General features: G+C 40.8%; 1 non-coding gene across 1 annotated transcript; it reads left to right on the top strand.

Moving 5' to 3' along the window:
- Positions 1-7542: 7542 nt before the first annotated feature.
- LOC148570700 (small nucleolar RNA R71) lies at positions 7543-7646 on the top strand. The gene has a single exon (XR_015880252.1). It is a non-coding gene; the product is annotated as a small nucleolar RNA R71 (small nucleolar RNA).
- The last annotated feature ends 2412 nt before the right edge of the window (positions 7647-10058 follow it).

Raw genomic sequence — 10058 nt, forward strand, 5'->3', positions numbered from 1 at the left:
CTTTTTTCAAGAGTGGCGTTTAAGTTGTAGTTTAAGCTTAAACTGCAACTTAAACGCCAGACACTTCCAGTGATGCCATTTGTAGAAGCACGTTTAAGCTTCAGTTAAGGTTAAACTGAAGCTTAAACGTGGAAATGGAAGAAGGTAGCCCTGGAGAGTCATGTAGTCGAACACGTTTAAGCTTCAGTTTAAGGTTAAACTGAAGCTTAAACGTGGAGATAGGAAGGGCAGCCCTGGAGGTCGAACACGTTTAACCTCCAGTTTGAGGTCAAACTGGAGGTTAAACGTGGAAAAGGGTGGAGGCATACTGGAGGTCGAACACGTTTAACCTCCAGTTTGAGGTCAAACTGGAGGTTAAACGTGGAAAAGGGTGGAGGCATACTGGAGGTCGAACACGTTTAACCTCCAGTTTGAGGTCAAACTGGAGGTTAAACGTGGAAGCTTGGAATGGTGGCCCTGGAGGTGTCGAACACGTTTAACCTCCAGTTTGGGGTCAAACTGGAGGTTAAACGTGGAGATGGAGAGAGCAACCCTGGAGTGAAAAAACTATCGAACACGTTTAAGCTCCAGTTTGAGTCAAACTGGAGCTTAAACGTGGAATGGCCCCTGGTACTCTTCCTGGTTCTGGCGTTTAACCTCCAGTTTGAGGTCAAACTGGAGGTTAAACGTGGAACTCCTCCCTGGGTGGCATACTCATTCTGGCGTTTAACCTCCAGTTTGAGGTCAAACTGGAGGTTAAACGTGGAATGCTCCTTAAGTGAGGCTTTTCATTCTGGCGTTTAACCTCCAGTTTGAGGTCAAACTGGAGGTTAAACTTCAATCCCAGCATTTCTTATCCTTCATGATTTTGGCGTTTAAGCTCCAGTTTAGGCTTAAACTGGAACTTAAACTCCACATGTGATATTCAAGCTTCCTTTATTGATTTTGTTGCTTCCTTGCTTAGCCTCTTCTTCCCTGAAATCATCCAAACAATTGCATCAAAGTCTTGCAAAATTTCATGAGAAATCTTTCATTCATAGCATTTAAGTAATATAACTAAAACTCATGGAATTTGCATCAAAATCATATTGTTTGGATGGTTCATTACTTTGTTCTTCATTTAACCATTTTTGGTTACTTTAAGCTCAAGAAAATGCATAAAATAACTAAAACTAACAGAAAAATGCCAGTGAAACTAGCCTATGATGCCTTGGCATCACAACACCAAACTTAATACTTGCTTGTCCCTAAGCAAGTCCTGAGTTATTTGAGAAGAAAGTATGAACAGAAAGTAATTACATTGGCTATATTAGCAAGCATTTGAAGTTCATCAGAAGGGTTCTATGCAGAAAGTTGCAGCATCACTTTTTCATACTTATCAGGTAGGATTATCACTTTTTCATTGCATCCGTCAAAAATTGCTATGGCCTCCTGTTATTCTTATGTCTTTGGCACTTCTCTTTTGTTTTTCTTTTCTTTTTCTTAGAGCTTCTTTTGCTCCTTGTTTGCTTAGTGTCATGTGTTGCACAAGCCTTTGGCATTTTCTTTTTCTTATCAGTGCACTACACATATCCACTTTAGGCATTTTAGTTCACATTTCTTCTTGAGACATTGGTGCCCAGCACCTCTTTGTGTGACTAAATGTTTTGTATTGAGGTTGCTCTTGATAATGGACTTTTGGTTGATAATCCCGGGTTAGTTAACCCAAGTTACCAAGTGTTGAAACACTCCTCAGAACCTATTCATCCAAGCATATCCTTAATACATAAACACCACAGGCATTTGTCTCAGAAGTTCAAACCATTGGTGCCTAGCTTATTTTCTCAATTTTTTTGCTTTTTGGTTGCCTTTTTCCGTGGCTTTTTCTTTTCCTTTTTCTTTCTTTTTCATGGCCAAAGACATTTATTCATCAAGATCCATAGACAATTTTTACTTCTACATAAAAAATGATAATTCTACACTCTAATTTTAGTGATGTGACTAAACAATCAAGCATGCATACCACCACTTAATTCTACTTGATTTGTCACTAATTTAGCCAAGTTACTTTTGTTCAAGCTTTTCTTTTATTTTTGGAAACAGAACAAGCATGGCAGGCACTTGTTTAAGAAGGTGAAGTTATATCCAAACATCTAAGCATTCACTTTATTCAAAGCAATTAACAAAAAAAACTACACATTCCAGAAAGAGTCAACATTTACAGTTTAAACCAGAACACGCATGCTTTTGTTTAACCTTTTTAAAGAATTATCAAGGAATAATACCACCTTGTGAAATTCCTTGTTTTCTCTTTGTTGTCAGGAAACACTTTGATTTCTCCTTCTTCTTCCTAAATGTTGCTTCATGCTTTAAGGTTCTTGTTTCCTTTCCTGCAAAGAGTAATGAAGTTGCTTGCTCCTCAAGCACTTAAGTGGTTAGCTCAACTATGTGTGGGTAAGTATCGGATTCTTAAGTTGGTATGTGAACACCAAACTTAGTCTCCCACTTACTTCTCTGTGTTCTTTGAATCCTTGAGTTATCTTGGAATGATGTTGCTACTAAGGGTTTTAAGCATTTCTGTGACTGCTTAGAATAGTTGTTCCTTTCACATAATTCAAAGGTTGTTGTGTTCAGTTGATCTTTATGGTGGAACACCAAACTTAGAGTCACACATTCCCCTTTGACTTATGGATCCATGAATTCATTGTTTGGTGTGAAACACCAAACTTAATTCTTTGCAATGCACAGAAACTACTTTACCCCTTTTTTTGAAACAAATAAAAGAAACAGCAAAAAGGTATTACCTCAGGTTGGGTTGCCTCCCAACAAGCGCTTGTTTAACGTCATTAGCTTGACGGTCAGCTTCCTCAGTTGAGGTGATATTTAACTTTGTCCTTCTCCTCCACATCTCCCAAGTAATGTTTGAGTCTTTGACCGTTAACAATGAAGGTTCGTTGCGACTTTTCTTCCATGATTTCTACTTGTCCATAGTTGGAGACCTTGGTGACAAGGAATGGTCCAGACCACCTTGATTTTAACTTCCCTGGAAATAGCTTTAGCCTAGAATTGTAGAGCAATACTTTTTGCCCTTCTTTAAATTTCCTTGGGGCTATGTTGCTGTCATGCTTCTTCTTTGCTCTTTCTTTGTAAATTTTGGCATTCTCATAAGCTTCCGCTCTGAATTCTTCCAATTCTTGAATTTGCAACATCCTTCTTTCTCCAGCGGCTTTGTTGTCCAAGTTCAGAAGTTTCAAGGCCCAGTATGCCTTGTGCTCCAACTCCAGTGGCAGATGGCAAGCTTTTCCATATACTAGTTGGTAAGGAGACATTCCAATTGGTGTTTTGAAAGCTGTCCTATATGCCCAAAGAGCATCATCTAGCTTAATCGACCAGTCCTTTCTTGAAGTTCCCACAGTTTTTTCCAGGATTCTTTTGAGTTCTCTGTTAGATATTTCGGCTTGCCCACTTGTCTGTGGATGGTATGGTGTGGCTACCCTGTGTTTGACTCCATATTTTAGGAGCAATGCCTCTAATGGTTTGTTGCAAAAGTGGCTTCCTCCATCACTGATGATTGCTCTTGGAACCCCAAAACGGCAAAAAATGTGTTTTCTGAGGAAGTTCATGACTACCTTATTATCATTGGTTGGAGTTGCTATTGCTTCAACCCATTTGGAGACATAATCTACTGCCACAAGAATGTAATTATTCGAGTATGAGGAGGGAAATGGTCCCATGAAATCTATCCCCCATACATCAAACAATTCAAGTTCTAGAATGAATTGTTGTGGCATTTCATTTCTTCTTGGCAGGTTCCCAGCTTTCTGGCATTCAGGGCAGTGCTTCACTAATTCTTTTGCATCTTTGAAAATAGTAGGCCAATAAAAACCACACTGCAACACCTTAGCTGCTGTTCTTTCCCCTGCAAAGTGCCCTCCATAAGTGGAGCCATGGCAGTCCCATAAAACTTCCCTTCCTTCTTCCTCAGATATGCATCTTCTGAGTATGCCATCGGAACATTTTTTGAACAAGTATGGTTCGTCCCAGATGAAGTATTTGGCATCATTTACCAATTTCTTCTTTTGATGTTTGTTAAATTCCAAAGGTAAACTCCCAGTGGCCTTGAAGTTTGCTATGTCTGCAAACCAGGGTGCTTTGTGAATTAGCATGAGTTGTTCATCAGGAAAGCACTCATTTACATGTGTGCTTTGTGTGCTTCCTTCTTCACATGGTATCCTTGATAAATGATCTGCCACCTTGTTCTCTACACCCTTCTTGTCTTTGATTTCAATGTCAAATTCCTGCAACAAAAGAACCCATCTAATAAGTCTCGGTTTAGATTCTTGTTTGGCAAGTAAATATTTTAACGCTGAATGATCAGTGAAAACAATGACTTTAGATCCAATGAGATAAGATCTAAATTTTTCAAATGCAAAGACTATTGCCAAGAGTTCTTTTTCAGTGGTTGTGTAATTCCTTTGGTTAGCATTCAAGACTTTACTGGCATAATAAATCACATGTACCAAATTGTCTTTCCTTTGTCCTAACACTGCCCCAATAGCAAGGTCTGATGCATCACACATCAGTTCAAACGGTAAGTTCCAATCAGGTGGGGCAATGATAGGTGCAGAGGAAAGTTTTTGCTTCAAAAGTTCAAAGGCTAGCATGCAATTTCCATCAAATACAAAGGGTGTATCAGAGACAAGCAAGTTACTCAAAGGTTTGGCTATTTTAGAAAAGTCTCTAATAAACCTTCTGTAAAAACCAGCGTGGCCCAAAAAGCTCCTAACTGCCTTGACATTACTTGGTGGAGGTAGTTTTTCAATGATTTCCACCTTAGCTCTGTCCACCTCCATGCCTCTATTAGAGATTTTGTGGCCAAGGACTATTCCTTCTGTGACCATGAAATGACACTTTTCCCAGTTTAATACTAGATTAGTCTCTTGGCACCTCTTAAGCACCAAGGCAAGGTGGTGTAGGAAGCTGGGAAAAGAATCCCCAAACACAGAAAAATCGTCCATGAAGACCTCAATAAATTTTTCAATCATGTCCGAAAAGATGGACAGCATGCATCTTTGGAAAGTGGCAGGTGCATTGCACAATCCAAAGGGCATGCGTCTATAAGCAAAAACTCCATATGGACAAACAAATGATGTTTTCTCTTGATCACTAGGATCAACTACTATTTGGTTGTAGCCTGAATATCCATCCAAGAAACAATAGTAAGCATGTCCGGCAAGCCTTTCAAGCATCTGATCCATGAATGGGAGTGGGAAATGATCTTTTCTGGTGGCTTCATTGAGCTTCCTGTAGTCTATGCACATCCTCCACCCAGTAACGGTTCTTGTGGGTATGAGTTCATTCTTCTCATTTGGCACCACCGTTATGCCACCTTTCTTGGGAACTACATGGATGGGACTAACCCATGGGCTATCAGAAATGGGGTAGATTACCCCTGCCTGCCATAACTTCCTCACTTCCTTTTGTACCACTTCTTTCATGACGGGATTCAATCTTCTTTGAGCTTGAATGGAGGGTCTAGCATCTTCTTCTAACAAGATTTTATGCATGCATATGGATGAACTTATCCCCTTCAAATCAGCTAGGGTCCATCCAATGGCATCTTGATGAGTTTGCAGCACCTTGATCAATTCTTCTTCTTGTTCTTGGCTCAAGGCCGAGCTAATGATAACAGGGTGACTCTCATCACTACCCAAGTATGCATACTTGAGATTAGGGGGCAATGCTTTGAGCTCAGGTTTTGGTGCTTCCTTTTCTTCTTTCACTTTCTCTGGCCTGCTTAGCATAGTTGTGTCATCATCCTTGATATCACTAACTTCAATATCCTTGGTGAACTCCTCCTCTGCCACTTCCTTTATTGTTTCCTCAAAAGTTTCTTGTACTGCAATGTCCACTACATCAACCCTCATGCATTCCCTTAGTGATTCTGATGGATAGCTCATTGCCTTGAATACATTAAACACCAATTTCTCATCATGGAGTCTAAGAGTGAGTTCACCCTTTTGTACATCTATGATGGCTCCAGCAGTAGCTAGGAAGGGTCTTCCCAGAATTATTGAAGCTTTGGCTTCTTCCTCCATATCTAACACCACAAAATCAGCAGGAAATATAAATTCTCCCACCTTCACCAACAAATCCTCAACTATCCCATGAGGGAATTTAAAAGTTCGATCTGCCAATTGGAGGGCCATTCTTGTTGGTTTGGCCTCTTCAATCTTCATTCTTTTCATCATTGTTAGCGACATCAAATTGATGCTGGCCCCTAAATCACACAAGGCCTTCTCCACCATGACTTCTCCTATAATACAGGGGATTTGGAAACTGCCTGGGTCCTTCAATTTCTGAGGCAATTTGTGCTGAATGATGGCACTGCATTCTTCAGTTAACAACACAGTTTCCTCATTTCTCCAGCTTCTCTTCTTGGTCATCAATTCTTTTAAGAATTTTGCATAGAGTGGCATTTGCTCTATTGCTTCAGCAAAGGGAATGTTGATTTGAAGCTTCTTGAAAATCTCCAAGAACCTGGAGAATTGGCCATCCTTTTCACTTTTCATCAAACGTTGAGGATAAGGTGCTTTAGGTGTGTAAGGCTTCAAGACCTCTTTTTCTTTTTCTTTTGTTGCAAACGGTGTAACAGATTGTCCTTGTTCTTTGTCTTTCACATTTTCCTTTACTTCATCCTCTGTGGTTTCCCTTGAAATCTCCTTTAGATTCTTTCCACTTCTGAGGGTTATGGCCTTACATTCCTCCCTTGCAATAGCCTTAACAGTATGAGAACTGCTTGTCCCAGGGGCTTGCTTAGTCAAATACAAAATTTGATTTTCTAGCTTCTGGATGGCAGCTCCTTGGTTTTGCAAGTTAGAATTTACTTCTTCCTTAAAAGCCTTCAATTCAATTATGTCTTGGCTCATGGTTGCAAGCATTCCTTCCATCCGGTTTAATTGATCTTGAAATTGTTGGTTCGGATTAGGTTGGGTATGTTGATTATTTTGGCCATGATATGATGATTGGGGGTAAGTGTTTTGTGTGGCTTGGTATGATCTTTGGTTGGAGTTTTGGTATGTGGAATTGTTTTGTTGGTTGTGGTTGTAAGGTTTGTGGTTTTGTGGTTGGGTTTGTTGGTTTCCCCACCCAAAGTTTGGGTGGTTTCTCCAGCCTGGGTTGTAAGTGTTGGAGTGTGGATCATATGATTGCCTTTGTTGGTTTCCCACATAGTTAACCTCATCCCAATCACCTCCTTCAATGCCTACTTCCTCTTGATCTTGTGTGTGTATTGCAGCCACTTGCTTTGTTTCTAATTGCCTGGTAAGCTCTGCTAGTTGCTTGGCAAACACCTTGTTTTGGGCTAGAATTGTATCAACATGGTTCAGCTCCATGACTCCCTTAGTGTTGTGCCTTTCTGATGCATAGTAGTACTCATTCTCAGCCACTGTCTCGATCACTTCAATGGCTTCTTCCACGGTCTTTTTCTTGTTCAATGAACCTCCTGATGAATGGTCTACAGCCTTCCTTGATTCATAAGAGAGCCCATCATAGAAGATGTGCAATTGCACCCAATCATGGAACATGTTTGGTGGGCATTTCCTTGTCAAGTCCTTGAATCTCTCCCATGCCTCGTAGAGAGTTTCACCATCTTGTTGTCTAAAAGTCTGGACCTCAGATCGAAGCCTATTGACCTTTTGTGGAGGGTAGAAACGTGCCAGAAACTTGCCTTCCACCTCATCCCATGTGGTTAGACTCCCCCTTGGGAATGATTCCAGCCACTTAGCTGCCTTGTCCCTAAGTGAAAATGGGAACAAGAGCAGTTTATAGGCATCTTCCTGGACTCCATTGGACTTCACAGTGTCACAAATTCTCAGGAATTTTGTGAGATGTTGGTTTGGGTCTTCATTAGCACTTCCTCCAAAGGAACAATGATTTTCCACCAATGATATTAGCTGTGGCTTGAGCTCAAAATTGTTGGCCTGAATGGGTGGTTTCTGGATGCTACTACCACAATTCCCAGAGGTTGGGTTTATGTATGAACTAAGAACCCTCCTCTCAGGAATGGCATTGTTTCCATCAGCTCTCTCATGGTTGTGAACTTCTCTATCCATGTTGAGATCTAGAGCTTCCTCAAAATTGTCCTCAGATTCTCCTTCAGATTCCTCTTCTCCCACTACTCTCTTCCCTCTTGCTTCCCTTCTAAGTCTATGAAGGGTCCTTTCCGGTTCGGTATATGGAGGAGTTGATGTCTCTCCTCTCCTACCTGTCATACAGAAACACAGCTCAAACACAAACAGGTAAAATACTCTTGGTTAATGGAAGAGTATGGTCAGCTCAATTGAGGAATTAATTCAAACAGTTAGTGAGTCAGTGAGTTAGTTGCATGAATTTAAAGGCATAAAGAAGGAAAGCATGTAACCAAGTGCAGAAATTAAAATTCAACAAGTATTTAGAACAGAATTAACAAAGCAAGAGAAAATTGCTCAATCTAGTTAGCTTCCAATTTGAGAATTGTCAATCGAAAACCAATCCCCGGCAACGGCGCCATAACACTCATGGTTCAACAGTGATTCATAATGAAAAAAATGAACTGGTTCCTACAAGGACAGTTACAGGGTGGCGCATGTGTATTGACTACAGAAAGCTCAATACAGCCACCAGAAAGGATCATTTTCCTTTACCATTCATAGACCAGATGCTAGAAAGACTAGCAGGTCATGATTATTACTGCTTTTTGGACGGCTACTCAGGCTATAACCAGATTGCAATAGATCCTCAGGATCAAGAGAAAACAGCATTCACATGTCCATCTAGAGTGTTTGCTTATAGGAGGATGCCATTTGGGCTGTGTAATGCGCCTGCAACCTTCCAGAGATGCATGCTCTCTATTTTCTCTGATATGCTCTCTGATTTGGGCTGTGTAATATGCCTGCAACCTTCATGGATGACTTCTCAGTATATGGAGACTCATTCAGCTCCTGTCTTGATCACCTGAAACTTGTTTTGAAGAGATGCCAAGAGACCAACCTTGTTTTAAATTGGGAAAAATGTCACTTCATGGTGACTGAAGGGATTGTCCTTGGGCATAAAATCTCAAACAAGGGAATAGAGGTGGATCAAGCAAAAATAGAGGTAATTGAAAAATTACCACCACCTGCCAATGTTAAGGCAATCAGAAGCTTTCTGGGGCATGCAGGATTCTATAGGAGGTTTATAATTTCAAAAATCGCAAAACATCTAAGCAATCTGCTAGCTGCTGACACGCCATTTGTGTTTGACACAGAGTGCCTGCAGGCGTTTGAAACGCTGAAAGCTAAGCTGGTCACAGCACCAGTTATTTCTGCACCAGACTAGACATTACCATTTGAGCTAATGTGTGATGCCAGTGATCACGCCATTGGTGCAGTGTTGGGACAGAGGCATGACAAGCTTCTGCACGTCATTTATTACACTAGTCGCGTTCTAAATGATGCCCAGAAAAATTACACAACCACAGAAAAAGAATTACTTGCAGTGGTTTACGTCATTGACAAGTTCAGATCATACTTAGTAGGATCAAAAGTGATTGTGTATACTGATCATGCTGCTCTTAAATATCTACTCACAAAGCAGGATTCAAAACCCAGGCTCATCAGATGGGTGTTGCTTCTGCAAGAGTTTGATATAGAAATAAGAGACAGAAAAGGGACAGAGAACCAAGTGGCTGATCATCTGTCCTGGATAGAGCCAGTAGAAGGGACGCCCCTCCCCTCTCTTGAGATCTCTGAGACTTTTCCGGATGAGCATTTATTTGCCATTCAGGAAACACCATGGTTTGCCGATATTGCAAACTATAAAGCTGCAAGGTTCATACCCAAGGAGTACAACAGGATACAAAAGAGGAAATTAATTACTGATGCAAAGTACTACTTGTGGGATGAACCTTATCTCTTTAAGAGATGTGCAGAGGAAATAATTCGTAGGTGTGTGCCTAGAGAAGAAGCACAGAGGATCCTGTGGCATTGCCATGGATCTCAATATGGAGGTCATTTCGGAGGTGAGCGAACAGCCACCAAGGTCCTCCAATGTGGCTTCTATTGGCCCACACTCTATAAAGA

Source organism: Arachis ipaensis, chromosome B3 (genome assembly GCF_059453495.1).
Source record: "Arachis ipaensis isolate K30076 ecotype BB chromosome B3, ASM5945349v1, whole genome shotgun sequence".
In the NCBI taxonomy this organism is placed as follows: domain Eukaryota; kingdom Viridiplantae; phylum Streptophyta; class Magnoliopsida; order Fabales; family Fabaceae; genus Arachis; species Arachis ipaensis.